At 53.9% G+C, this 14,705-nt stretch overlaps 1 protein-coding gene across 5 annotated transcripts in view; it reads left to right on the top strand.

The window, feature by feature from the left end:
• IQSEC1 (IQ motif and Sec7 domain ArfGEF 1) overlaps window positions 1-14,705 on the top strand; it is a gene marked incomplete at both ends in the record, with an annotated part of 318,762 nt that overhangs the window by 216,419 nt on the left and 87,638 nt on the right. The window lies entirely within an intron of this gene.

The following is a 14,705-nucleotide window of genomic DNA, read 5'->3' as shown; positions in this document are numbered from 1 at the left end:
ATAAAAAGTCAGGGGAGGAGGATGGAGAGCAGGGAAGGGGCCCCAGGGCGGCCGTGATTTATTGTCATAGGTACACGTGGCCTATTTGAAACAAAGCCAGCTAGCATACCAGATTCATGAGTTCACAGTTATCAATGCTTAGGATGAAGCAAAGCTAAAAAATCAAGAAGAAGTAGGTAGATGTGAAGTTGATTTGGAGAGCAGGTGGCGGGCAGAGCGGGCCCGAGGGGCGCAGGGTCGTGGGTGCCTGGAGCTCTGAGCAGAAGCGTGGCGAGCGGGGCTGAGCTCCGTGTCTGCAGCCGGGCTGTGAGCACGGATGTAGGGCATCCCAGCCACTCCCTCCCCTGAAACTTCTGGAAGTCCCCAGACCAAGTCCCAGTTGTAACGTGACCCTCCTCAACCTAGCTCCGCTAAAATCGGTCCTCATGCTCAACCGTCCCTCCTCCTGACCCTCCGAGTGAGGGGGTCGCGGCTGTGTAGACATTAGGGTCTCATAACCCTGGGGGGTCGCGGCTCTGCACCCCTGCCTGTGGGGCCAGGTCAGGCTCCGCCTGCTCGAGCGTGAAAGGAGACTGCTTTGTGGTCACCAGATACATTCAGGTTTGATGGGCGTTCCTTCCCTGCCACACCTTGAAGAGCCCACATCCTCGGAGAGCTTTCCTCGGGCCTGGATACTTTCCAGGTGACCCTTTCCCCCGGGGCATGGCCTGGGTGGGACGTGGAGTCCACGGAGCCGCCTTGGGCCCATCTCCCAGAGGCCTGCTGGCCTCATCCTGTTTGGAGCCCCTCCCCTGGGCTATGCAGGACCCTCACCTACACCATCAGAGAGCCAGGGCAGCTCGGCCTTCAAGACCCCTGCCCAGAAACGGGGCTGCTGAACGGCAGGAGGACCGGCCGGGCGTGGGCAGGGCGCGCCTGGAGCTCCATGTGGCCCCCGAGCTGGGGCGGGGGTCTGCTGAGCACAGCATCTGCAGGCCGTCTGCCAGGTGAGGGTGGGAAGGAGGGTCCACACCGTGGCCTTCACTCCGAGTCCCCCCCGATGTGGGCCAGGCGAGCGTGAGGCATCCTCTGACCTTCACGGAGAGTCTGTGAAGGAGGAGCCGTTAGCCGCATTCGATGGATGAGCAAACCAGCGCCCAGAAATCCCTATCAGCGTGACAGCACCTGCTTCTAGGAGGTGAGAGGGCTACGGCCCGGCTGCACCCAGAGTGCTGGGCCTGGACGCTGGGCTGTGGTCAGGCTGCTGAAGTAGGCTGAGAGCCCAGACTTTGGTGTTGAGTCTCACTCTGCTGCTTTCTTGGATATGTGACCTTGGGTGCTTCAGGTCACCTCGCCAAGCCTCATAGTAGAGGACCTTCTAGTTGCAAGTGACAGAGAAATCCAAAACACACAGGCTTATGCATTGAAGGGGCTCCTCTGGCTCATGGAACTGAAAAGTATAGGGGTGACTAGCTTCAGGAATGGCTGGATCCAGGAGTTCAATTTATCTAATGGGTTTGGACTTTTCAACCCTCACGCTGTTTTCTCTCTACTGTCTTCATGGTGGCCTTCTCCACGTGGGTGCCTGGCATGTCGGGAGTATTCCCCAACCCTGCGACGGGCCGGCTTGCAGGGCCAGGCTGTGGCGAGCCGCATGCTGTTTCTGTCCTGGGATGTTGACAGTGCCCTGGGGGAAATGGGACAGGAAAAGAGGAAGTTACGACACAGGCAATCAGAGCTGAGCAGGGGTGAGCTCCAAGGCCTGTGGGAGCCCAGCGGAGGAGTGTCAGAGTTTACATCCGGACAGGTTCCCCAAAGGCTTCCTGGAAGAGGTGGCAGCTTCCAGGAAGACTTCGAGGTCTTGGAGTTGGCCTGGGGAATGAGAAGTGAGGGAGCAGATGCCCTGGGGTCCAGTCTGGGGCTCAGGTCATCTCAGGATCCGCACACGGTGGGACTGACCTGGCTGTGCTGGGTTCTTGGAGCCCCTGCCCAGGCTCAGAGGTCAGGATGTCTGGGGGGTGGCGGTGAGGGAGCGACAGGGCCTGCGTTTGGGTGATAGGTGGCCCGGCTTCTAGGCTGTGAGAACAAGAAAGAAAGAGCACTTAGTGAGCACCTACTGTGTGCCCGTAACTTTCCATCTGGCCTCGTTCTGGCCACACAACAGCCCCTGGAAGCTCGTCATCCCCTCTTTGCAGAGGATGAACCGGGGGCTTGATTAGAACAAGCCTTTTCTAAATAAGCCCATCAGTCCTATTTCCCTGCAAAGTTAGAAGGTGCTACTCACCTGTTGGCTGGGCTCAGCGGCCTCTGCTCTGCCATCAAGAGGCTGCAGGGCTGCCCCGTGGCAGGGTCGCATGGGGAAGTCACCGTGTTCAAAGCGGTTGTGTGTTGAAACACCTTCCCAGAAGACTAACCACCAGGCCTCCCCTCACACTGGCAGCAAACACGGTAAATCTGAAACCTCATGCCTGCAAAACAGGGGCGCGTCAGAGCCAGAGGCCAGGTGTGAATTGTGAAGCCAGAGACCCCCAACGCCGCAGTGGGTATGGACGGCCACCCACTCCGGGCAGCCAGGAAACCAGCTTGGTTCTGAGCTTTAAGCGGCGAATTTTTAAACCCCTTCTAAACTGATCCTCAAGTGTGTTCACGGGCGGCTGAGGTAGGCCAGGGTGGGAGCAGGAAGATGGAGGGTCAGATCCCAGCTCCCCCTTCGGCTGCTGTGACTCCTTGGGCAGCCCCCTGTGCCTCTCTGAGCCTCAGTTTCCTCCTCAGCAAAATGAGGGTAGCATTTCACAAGGTGAGGATTAAATAACATTATACTTGGGCATGTCCATGTATGATGACATAGCAGTGGCTGCATAAAGGTCAGTGATTACATTGAGTAAAAACTACTGTTCTCAGTTTGACTGTAACATTTTTTAAATTGTCGTTTTTGCAACCATGGATTTGAGACAAATGGGAAATTGTTTGGTTCCGGGTATATGCCCCCTGAGGGCAGGCACCAGGCCAGTGAGACCTGAAGTTCAGGAAATGCACTTGGTGACTCAAGAGCAGATTTTGAACTTGTCAAGTCCCAAATCAATCCAGGGTGTTCTTTTCCTGAAAGATCCAGTGAGACAAAAGAAAAACACTAGTGGACTTTGCCCGAGGGATATAATCAAGCGTGGCAGCAGGCCAGAGCTGGATGGCAGTGGCTCTTCGGGGGTAGGGGGGTAGCATGTAGGAGAGGTTTTCAGGGAAGCAGAGGCACCTGAGCTGGGTCTGGAGTGTGAGTAGAACTGGGCAGGTAGAGAGGGAGGAGATGGTGGGTGGAATCTGTAGGTCGAGTCCCCGTGTGTTTGGGGAGCAGCAGTCAGAGTTGGGTCTGGAAGGGATGAGGGCCAGATTGGGGCCAGAAAGGAAGGCAGGTGGGCCGCGAGCCCGGAGTTGCTGTGCTCTCTCTGTGGGCACAGAGGCGCCATCAGGGCTTTTGAGCAGGGAGGTTAGATTAAGCAGTATTCTTTCGGTGGCAAGTGATAAAAGCAAACAAACAAAAACCCAGACTGGCTGAAGCTGAAGGCTGAATTTAGTGCCTTCTACTTCTGAAACAGACAGGGCTTTAGGTACAGTTTGATTCAGAAGCTCAAGCTATTTGTCAGAGACACTGGTGTCTTTTTCTCTTCTTTCCTGACTTCATTCCCAGGCAGTATCTCTGCTCGTGACGGGACTGACAGCTCCAGGTTTACAGTAGTCTGACAGCTAATGATCCCAATAGAAATGGTTCCAACAAACTCCCAGTACAGGCTTGGGTCACATGCCCATCCCTGGACCAGTCACTTTGGTAAGGGGGCGGAATACCGTCAAGTTAGGGACAGAGTCCATTGACACAAATTAGATAGACTAAGAGTGGAGGAGGGGGATCCCCCAGAGAAAAGTGGGGTGCCGTACTGGAAGTGAGCTGGGAGGCTGGGCAGGCACAGACATCCAGCCTCCTTATCAGTGATCTGATGAGACCCTCCAGGCGCTGTGCTCGGTGCCTTGACCTGCACCATCCCTTCCTGTCAGTACCACAGGCTAGGGTTTCTTATGATCCCCATTTTGCAGGTGAGAAAACCAAGGCTTAGGGAGATAGTTACGTGCCCAAGTTCACATCGTTAACAAATGGCCTCGCACCTCAAATCATCCTGACCCCGAAGCCCAGGCTCTGAACCATTTGCTCCACTGCCTCATGGTTATCAGACCTGCGTTTGAAGAAGATGCCTCAGGACCTCAGATGGAGGATGGATTGCAGGGGGGACCGGAGGCAGAGGACGGGCAGGAGGCTGGTGCCACGCAGGCAGAGAGGAGGGCAGCCCCGAGGGATACAGCTACGGGGCATCTCAGCCCCTTGGTCCCAAAACACTGCCAGCCCAGCTTTCCTGTGATGTTTCCTGAAGTAGAGAAAATATACAGTAATATGTGAGTATGTATGCACACACATACATATATGTGTGTATTCATTACTCTGCCTCCTGGTTTCGGATTGGGGCGATCTTAGCAGGAGGGCATGAGGTGTGAGGCTCTGGGGCTGGAGGCTGGCTTTATGCTCCTGCTGTGGGCACAGGGGCACTTCCGGGGCAGTTTCCGGAGGAGGTGGTCAAAGGGAGGTGACCACCCACCTGGCATAGGGCCAGGGTGGGGAGTGGGCGGGATGGGGAAACAGCTGCTCCTCACTTCCCTTTTCAGCCCTAAGACTTCCCAGGAGACAGTCCCGCCTCCCTGATGACATCACACTAGGTCAGAGGTCATCCTGCCCACACCTTCCTCGCACAAAGAGGAAACCGAGGCATTGGGGGCACAGCGTGTTCTGCCTTGCTGTCGCCACTTGGGGAAGTCTGGTGGCGTGAGTACCAGCCCTAGATGGCCTGCTGCCTTGCTTTGTGACCTAGGGCAAGCCACAGAGCTGCTCTGGGCCTCAGTTATATCTGCAAAATGGACCTACTATTACCTCTCAGAGTGGGTAAATGAGAAAACCTTGAAAGGACCGGGTGTAGTGCCAGACACTTCACAGGTGTCAGTGAATGTTGGCTGTGACGATTCCTTCCTTTGCATGGTGAACTCAGAGGGACGAACAGCTATAGATCCCGGGAAGCTGGGCCCAAGATCCAGCTCTGCCGTCCAGGCTGTATGGCCTTGGGCAAGTCACCTCATTTCTCTGGGCCTCAGTTGCTTTATCTGGAAAATGGCTTTCGAATCACCACCTCAGGGGTCACTGAGCGGATTGCTGGAATACCCTGTCCACGGGATGGGATTTTCTGGGGTGTCTCTTTCCCACTGGGCGGTTGACGTCCCCTCCCCGACGCCTTCCCTTCCTGCCCTGGGAGGGGATCAAGTGAGTTACTCTGTTGGTAGATCTTTCAGCTGAGCACCTGCAGTGTGCCAGGCAGCGCCCAAGCGATGAGGAGGTCGGACCGTGATCCCTGGCGTCCCCTCTCCCAGGTGGCAGCTGGCCCCCAGCTGGTGCCGCCACTGCTCTATGATCTGGTGGGCCAGTTATAGGAGAAGGGACCCCATCGCGCCTGCCTCTGGATGCTGGATGGCCGCTGAAGGCGGAGTCCTTTGCTGACAGCTCCCCGGGCCTCTTCTGGGGGTCCACGTGCCCCCATCCTCATTGCATCGGGCTGGGTCGGTATCCCCGCCCCCGGTGTGGCAGTGTCCTGCTGCCTTCCCCTGTGGCCCCAGTTGGGAGCTGGAGGAATGTCTGCAGGGTGTCCCCTGCCCGGAGCGTGGAGGCGTTTGGATCCAGAAGCCAGATCTGGAGGAGGGCACGTACAGGCGGGGTGACTCAGACAAGCGCTTTTGCTCCCGAGTCTGTTTCCTCCCCTGTAAGAGGGGAGAAAGACACCCCCCCACGGCAAGGGCTTTGTAACCTTGTCCCGTAAACGCCCCAGGAGAGGCTGGGCGGCAGGGCACTGCCGACCCAAAAGCCCTCTGCACTTCGGCCAGTCAGGCCGATCAGAGCCCAGCTCGGTGCAGGGTGCAGGCGTCTCCCAAAGGCTGCCTCCCTTAGCCCCGCTCAGGACTCTGTTCTGTTTAAAGGGCACATAAGTTCCCCTGGGGCCCGGGACACCGCTTGTGGGTCCCCCACCCCTCCCCGGAACGCTTTAGGTCCCTGGGTCTGCCTTCTGGGGCGTGGGCTGGGCCCTGAGCTGTGACCACCCCCCCACCCCTGGGCAGCCACACTAGTGATGGACGTGCCATTTCCTGTTTCACTTAGCGTTTGCTGTGTAACAAACCACCCCAAATGTCGTGGCTGCAACAGCAGTGTGTGACTGTGCCAGCTAGAACCCGGGCCGCCCTGCTGGTCCCCCTGGGCTCAGCAGAAGGTGCCAGGTGGCCCCACTCACATGGCTGCAGTTGGTGCTGGGGCACCTCAGTTTCTCCACCCCACCCCCCGGCAGTTTGGCCCCCAGTGGGCAGCCAGTGGCCATGGCATCTGAGGGCAGCGTTCCAAGGGGGCGAAGGTGGAGCCTCAAGTCTCTTGAGGTGCAGCCTCGGAACTCAGACAACCATCCCTCCCGCCACATTCTGTTGTGCAATGAAAGTCCCATGGCCAGGGGGAGGGGAGACGGACCCCACCTGTGGGAGGAGGAGGAGGGGACGAGTCCCAGAGCTGAGGGGCCTGGGTACCGGGATGCAGGGAATCTTTGGCCATATTTTGCAGTCACAGAGTATGCGTCATTAGGATTTTGCCAGGTTCTTACCTTACAAGGGTTGGGGTCAGGGTAGCAAGTTCTAAAGTCATTGGATACGAAGCCAAAACTTACCCGGTAGAACTACCCTTGAAGACCCCTGACGTTGCCATGGCGTGCAGAGCCCCTGGTTCAGCACCCACCCTGCACGGAGCTCCGTGCCCACTGAGCAGGCGAGTCCCTGAAGCAGGCCAGATGCGGGGGTGAGGCTTGCCCAGGCACTCCAGGCTTTGCTGTGGGGGGGGACCCTCAGATCCCGGCTGGGAATGGAGGGGGTCTCAACCGGCCGGCTCACCTTCTCCGTCGGCTCCGTGCTGTGTTTCCGTTAAGCCTCTAGAAGCTGCACTGCCCGGGACAGAGGCCGCTGGCCATAGATGGCTATTTAAATGTCAACTACTGAAAATAATGCAAATTTTAAAGAAGTCAGCTCCCCAGCTAGCCCCATTCTGAGTGCTCAGTGACCACATGGCTGAGAAGTGGAGAGCCAGGAGTCAGCTGGCCCCAGCCAGCCCCCTTCACCCAGCCCTCACCTTCATGGTCACCCAGGCCCGGTGCTAACCGCTTGAGACTCAAAGTGACTCGGCCCCATCCCGGTCACCGCCCTCTAGAGGCTCCCGACCCGCTGGGAGCAGGCGGGCTGGGGAACCGCAGTGCCGGAGCGGGAACTGGGCGGCCAGGCCCCCGGAGACTTGCTGAGGTGGGGACCCTAGGGCCTACCCCTCGCCGCTCCAGCCCTGTCCTCCCCGCCACGAAGCAGCGGCGTAGGGAGTTGGGATGGCTCCACGTGCACCTGCCAGGCTTCTCTGGTAAAGGGAGGGTGCCATTGCATCACCCCAAATCCCACACATACCCCCCCCGCCGACCAGTGCACACGAGGGTTAGTATCCGTGGCTGAAAAATCACAGCCACTGAGAACGCATTTTAGATGAATGTGAAGTCTATGAATTTTATTCATCGCACAGCATCTGTTTTGGTTTGAAAGATGTTAATGTGTGAAACCTAGTATTTGTTTGGTCTACCAGCAGCATATAGGGGATGCAAGAACCCCTAAAATAATTCAGGGGCTCCCAGCCTGGGAATCGGTGGAATCGCCAGGAATGGAATGGGTAGTGCCCGGGCGGTGGAGGGGTGTGTGGGGGAGTACCTAGACATGGGATGAGCAGGGACACCCGCTGTGGGAGATGTGTTCACAACTGCATCAGCGCCTTTTCTCCTTTGGGGGCCATGGATTTATTCTCAGGGGTATTCAAGTTCCACTCAGTAATATTTTTACATGTGGATTCATTACGAGTTATTTTGTAACAATTTCAATCTTGAAGAAGGCCTGTAAGAATTAAAAAAAAAAAGAATTCTCCCGTGTACCCTTCACCCAACTTCATCAGAAGTAACATTTCACCAAATTTCAGTCTCTCACGAAAACATTTTTTTCTCCCAGAACTATTTGAGAGGTCATTGCAAACATGCAACCTGATGACTCCTACTCCTAAATGATACTTCAGCATGTTTCCTGAGAGCAAGGACACTCTCTTACATATCTGCGGTCTGATAGCCAAATTCATGAAACTTAACATGGTCACAGTACTAGGATCTAAAGTACAATTTAGGGACTTCCCTGGCGGTCCAGTGGTTAAGACACCGAGCTTCCGATGCTGGGGGTGGTGGTTCGATCCCTGGTCAGGGAACTAAGATCCCACATGCCACAGGGTGTGTCCAAAAAGTAAAAAATTAATAAATAAAATAAAATACAATTTAGCATTGCATTTAACCAGTTATCCCACTGATGTCCTTTATGTCACGTTTTTCGCCAAGCCGGAGTCTTACATTGCATTTAGTCATCATGGGTTTTCTTGAAGCTTTACCAAGGTTTACTTTGTATCATAAAATTCACTTGTGTTAAGTGTGCAATTTAATGATGATTAGTATACTTACAGAGCTGTGTAATCGTCACCATAATTTTAAATCATTTCAAATCATCTTGAAAAGAAATCTTGTGTCTATTTTCTATCACTCTTTTGTCCCACCCCAACCCCCGAAAAGACACTCATCTACTTTCTGTCAATAAACTTGCCTTTCTGAGCATTTCATATAAATGGAATCGTATAGTAAATGACCTTTTGTGACTGGCTTCTTGCACTTAGTCTAATGTTTCAAGGATCAGGCATGCTGTAGCAGGTGTTGGAACTTCATTCCTTTTTTTTGCTGATTAAGACTCCGTCGTATAGATAGACCACGTTTAGTTTATCTACTGTCCTCAGTTGATGGACATTTGGGTTGTTTCCCCAGTTGATGGACATTTAGGTTGTTTCCCCAGTTGATGGACATTTAGGTTGTTTCCCCAGTTGATGGGTATTTGGGCTGTTTCTACTTTTTGGCTATTACGAATATACTGCTAGGGATATTCACATACAAGTTTTTATGTGGACATATATTATCATTTTTCTTGAGTAGATACCAAGGAGTGAAATTGCCAGGTCAGATATTAACTCTATGTTTAACTATTTTAAAAACACACAACTGTTTTCCAAAGTGGCTGCACCGTTTTTCATTCCCACCAGCACACTATGAGGGTTCCAGTTACTCCAGACCACCTGGACGGCTCTCTAAAAACTGAGTTCTGTCTGCTGTCTGGTTTCTGCGGCTGCCTTTCCTATTCTGTTTTTGAACACGTGGTCTTCAAGGGACCCTCCAGTGTGGTCTCATTTAACTCTGGATGCAGTGTTCCCTAAAGTGGGGTCTGATGAACGTTGCAAACTGTATTCTTAGGGGTCCACCAGTTCTTAAGTTTGAGAAACCCTTAATATAGAGCCATCTCTCAGACGGGAAAGTAGAGGCCCTTATAGAGAAAGTGATGTGTCCAAAACCGTGCATCTGTGAGTGCCTGCAAGCCAGCACGGAGGCCGCGTGGAGTAAATAAGAGACACTTAGGAAGTCGTTCAGCACCCGCCCAGTTTTCTCACCTGTAAAATGGAGGGGGCGTCACCCATCTCTAGAAACAGGAGCAACAGAGACAGTGGGGGTAAAGAGCCCAGCTCAGCGCCTGCCTGACGCAGAGTGGACACGTGTGCCCACCACCTGGGCTTGCACCCGGCTCCCTCCTCCACAGCACCTCCTCTCCCCAACAGAGCAGCCCCGAGGGCCGGCTCCCGGCTCCAGCTGTCCCTCCCCCTCACGCACCCCACCTGTCTCCAGTGCTTAGCCACTTACTGGGCACGGCTCTGTCGCAGGCCCTGTACTGATGCTGGCAAAACAGAGATGATTCCTACTCCATCCCCGCCCTCGGGGACTTTGGGCAATGAATAGACTCATTAGCTGATGATAACAGGACAGTGTGGCAGTGGTTATTTTTATAATCAATAGCTAACGGTTATTGAATTTCTCCTCTGTGCCTGGTCCTGTTCTAAGAACTGTGTCAGGATGTACAGGGCATTGTGCGAGCCAAGATGTGTAGAGGAGGTGACATTTTTGCAGCTGGATCTTAAGGATGGGTTTGGACTTGAGCTAACAGGGAAAAAGCACTCTTTAGGAATTTTTACTAATTTGGTGGGTGAAAATGGTATCTCATTATTATGGTATGCGATTCTTTATCAGTAAGGTTATATATCTTTTGGTATGTTTATAGGCCATTTGTATTTCTTCTTCTCTGAGCTACCTAGTTAAATCAGCTGGACACTTATTTTCATGGTTTTCTTACTGGTTTGTTAGAACTCTTTGTATATTGATGAACCAAAGGGCATAGTATGTGCAAATACTCAGTGTTGTGAAACAGCGTGGCATACACAAGACATTAAGTGTAGCTTGACTTTGGGGGAAGCAGCTGAAGACGGGGGGTGGTGGGCAGGGAGGCAGAAACTAGTTCTGGTGCTGAACTGGGAGCTTAGACTTTATCCTCCAGGTCATGGGGAGCCTTAGAAGGGTTTTGAACAGGGAAGGGATGTGATTGAAGCTGTATTTTTTTTAAATAAATTTATTTATTTATTTTATTTATCTTTGGCTGCGTTGGGTCTTCGTTGCTGTGCGCGGGCTTTCTCTAGTTGCGGCGAGCGGGGGCTACTCTTCATTGTAGTGCGCGGGCTTCTCATTGTGGTGGCTTCTCATTGCGGACCACGGGCTCTAGGTGCATGGGCTTCGGTAGGTGTGCCACACAGGCTCAGTAGTTGTGGCTCGCAGGCTCTAAAGCGCAGCCCCAGTAGTTGTGGCACCCGGGCTTAGTTGCTCCGCGGCATGTGGGATCTTCCTGGACCAGGGCTCGAACCCGTGTCCCCTTCATTGGCAGGCGGTTCTTAACCACTGCGCCACCAGGGAAGCCCTGAAGCTGTATTTTTGAAAGTTGCTTTAAATAAGGGACAGTTGTGGTTGGAGGGATGGCCTAGAAGGATAAATTGAGGCCAGAAAGTGCAGAACCGTGAATGTCCTGCTGAGGAGCGTCAGTTTGGTTTGCTGGGCAATGGGGAACGTTCTGGGTAACAACTGGGGGTGGAGAGAGGAAGGGGGCAGGATCAAGGCCATGGCTGATCCCCGGTGGGGTTAGTGGTTCAGTCTCCCTGCAGGAGGCTTTGCCCCCACTGACGTCTCCTTCCCACATGGGTGCCCAGTGCTGGGTCATCTCTTCCTGCTCCGAGGAACTGATCTCCAACCAGACAGACGGGACTGTTGCCAGGGCTGATCTGGAGAGGAAAGATGAACCAGGAGTTTCCAGGCAGGGCGCTGCGGGTGGGAGAAGGAAAAGGGAAGAGCATGGTGGCCAGCCTGCAGGGGGCTCAGAAGTCATGCATTCCACAGGCCAAGGAAGCTGACCCTCGGCTTCCACTCCCACAGCCCAAGGCCAGGAAGCCCCACCTCCCGGCAGCATTCCACATCAGGTTGGCCCTTCCAGTGAGAAGGTTCTCGGTCTGGTCTGACGTCAGAGCTGCACGGAGCCTTGGCACTTGCCTTATCTCAGGCTTCCTGCCTGCTCGATTGAGGGGACCTCGAGGCTCAGAGGAAGACGATCCTCCCACAGTCACATAGGGAGTTAGCCCCAGCCCGAGTCAGAGCAGGCCTCCCAACTACGTGTGCAGTCTCAGAAATGATTCTTTTTTAAACATAATTTTTTTAAACAGTAGTACATGCAGAAGGCGCAGAAAATATTTAAATGGAACATTTCAGTGAAAAGCCATTCTCCTTCCCACCCTGGCCCCCAATTCTCCACACCCTTCCCCAGGGCACCACTGTACCAGTTTTTTAAGCATCTTTGTCAGAGATAACACATCCACACACCAGCAGGTACCCTATACCCTGCTCTTCTTTTACATAAAAAGTAACACACCATACCCTGTACTGCACCTTGCTTTTTCCACTTACAAAAATACCTTGGAGATTGTTCCTTGTCCATCATGTACAGAAGCTGCATCCTTTTTGTGTGTGTGTGCGGTACGCGGGCCTCTCACTGTTGTGGCCTCTCCCATTGCGGAGCACAGGCTCCGGACGCGCAGGCTCAGCGGCCATGGCTCACGGGCCCAGCTGCTCCGCGGCACGCGGGATCCTCCTGCACCGGGGCACGAACCTGTGTCCCCTGCATCGGCAGGCAGACTCTCAACCACTGCGCCACCAGGGAAGCCCTGTCCCCTGCATTTTTCAGCAGAAATGCCTCCTGGAGATATTCCCGTGAAGTCCCGGCCTGTGGGTGTGTTCATGCCGGCTCTCCCTCCCCCAGTGTTGGACACCAGAGGTGTCTCTCTCCTTAGTTTGCTGACTGACACAGAGTGCTGTGTGCACTGCCCTTGCGTCTTTATGCCAGCATGCTGGATGGCTTTGCCAGATCAGCCTTCAAAAACAGGTCGCCCCATCTTGCACCTCACCCTCCAGTACTTTGGGTGCATTCATCTCCTCCCACCTTCAACAGCAAAAGCATCATCATACTTGTTCTTTTCTGCCAACTTGGTAGACACAAAAAATGACAAGCATTCTGTGTTTCACTTTGTATTTCTTCAATGTGCATTTAATTACAAGTGAGATTGAGTATCTTTCCCTGAGCTGCTTGTTTCTATCCTCTGTTCTTTTTTCTAAGTGGTTAGTCATCTTTTTCCTATAGCTTTGAAAGAGCTTTTTACGTATCTGGGAAAGTAACTTTCATCTCATTTTCCACAATTAATTTCTGTCATATGTGCTGCAGATATTCTTTTTAAGTTTACCCTTTGTCTTTTTTGACTTTGTAGTATGTTTTATTCCATTTAGAAGTTTTCATTTCTATATAAATTTATCAGTATTTTCCTCCATAGCTTCTGGGAATCCAAATATTTATACAACCTTTTCACACATTATCACAGTTGATCCTCAGAGCAGCCTTTGAAAGGAGGCAAGGTGAGGGTTTTTATCATCAGGTCTGTTTTACAGATGAATTCACATGAGGCTCAGAAAGGTGGTGGGACCTGCCCAGGCTGAACAGATTCTAAAACCCTTGCTCTTCCCAGGTCCCTCACCTGCCTTCCTACCAGCCAGGTAGCTCACTCCTGGCACTGACAACAAAAGGATGTAGCTTCTCTAGGAAAGCATTTTTAATTATTAAAACTACAAGAATCTTTCCTTTAAGAGCTCTTTTTTTTTTAAAGTTTTTGAAATTATAAAATTAGTTCATAGGTTTTAAAAACAAAGCAAAATGTCCAATGATACAGGAGAGTGTAACACAGGGTTTTGGGCAGGGGGGGGCTCATGCCTTGCCCTGAAAGCCCATCCCCCAGGGGGACCACTGTCCTGTTTCCTGTGAGCACCAGTGGTGAGGAAGACCCACCGGGAGCTGGACTGTTCCTTATCCGTCTCTGCCCATCACCAGTGCATTGTATATTCCAGGAGCAGCTCAGGTGCTCATAAATGCTGCGAGACGAGACTGAGGTGGTCAGGCACCCCCCTTAGCTTACACTCTGCAGCCCCACAGGCCTGTGTTCAAATCCCAGCTCAGCCACTTAGCCAGCCATGTGAGTGTGGGCAGTTGACTTACCTTCTCTGTGCTGCGCTGTCCTTGTCTCTGAAATTGGGATAATAGTTTACACCTCAAGTAAATGAAATTAACCTCTTAAAAGTGCTGAACAGAATGTCCACCTCTTACCTCTGATCTGCCTGTTCCTTGGGGGATCCACTGCCTACTCTCACCTGGCCCCAATATCCAGGGTCGTGACATTTCAGAGTGGAAATTCAGGCTCCCTCCCCCCTCCAGAAGCGCAGAGAGGGGAAGTGCCTTGCCCAAGGTCACATAGCCCACAGACGGCAGAGCCCGCAGAGACTCCAGTCTCCTGACTCATTACATCACTCGCCAGGCTGGACCACTGCGGCCCGTCCCCCGGCCTCCTGTCTCGCCCCTTCTGGCCACCAGGGGGCGCGCCCTAACCCAGCCCAGACTGCGGCTGCCCTTGCTCCCACCTGGTGGGGGTCTCCCGGCTGCCCACGAAAGGAAGCGTTCCTTAATCTGGTGTTCAGGGCTGTCAGAATCTCCCTACAGACCGCGCAGCGCGCCTTCCTCTGCTTGCTTGTTCCTTGGGTACAGCCTTCCTGGAGTGCCCTCCCCCTGCCTGCCCCTTCCAGGCCAGGCCTTTCCTGCCTACTCCACTCCTTCCCCACGGACTGGCCCCTCTCCAAGGCCGTGCCGCCCCACCGAGGCCCGTCCCCAGCGCTCAGTGGGTGCCGAGTCCATGTTTGCTGTAGGGTAAGGGGCGGCGCCGGCAGGCCCGGACCCCCCTCCCCAAACTGCCAGGAGCGCGCGCCCTGGAGGGGACACAGAGCCCACCACCGCGCTGTGCGATTCTGGGCCAGTGGCTGCTGCTTTCTGGGCCTCGGTCTTCTCATCTGAGAACTGGGGAGGCTTCGGGGAGGGGGCTGGGCATGGCCGGCGGGGACCGCAGTTCTCCGTGGGAGGGGCTTGCGGCTGCGGCTCCCAGGTGTTTACCTAGGGGGTCTCGGGGAGTCTGAGCGAAAGGCCGGGGCCCCAGCGCCCCTCCGCCGCGCTTGGCTGTGCGGACCCCGCTCCCAGGCCCATCCCCTCGGCGG

Source organism: Hyperoodon ampullatus, assembly GCF_949752795.1.
Source record: "Hyperoodon ampullatus genome assembly, chromosome: 10".
NCBI classification, from domain to species: domain Eukaryota; kingdom Metazoa; phylum Chordata; class Mammalia; order Artiodactyla; family Ziphiidae; genus Hyperoodon; species Hyperoodon ampullatus.
The sequence above is the reverse complement of the archived record's forward strand: the minus strand, read 5'-3'. Positions and strand labels throughout refer to the sequence as shown.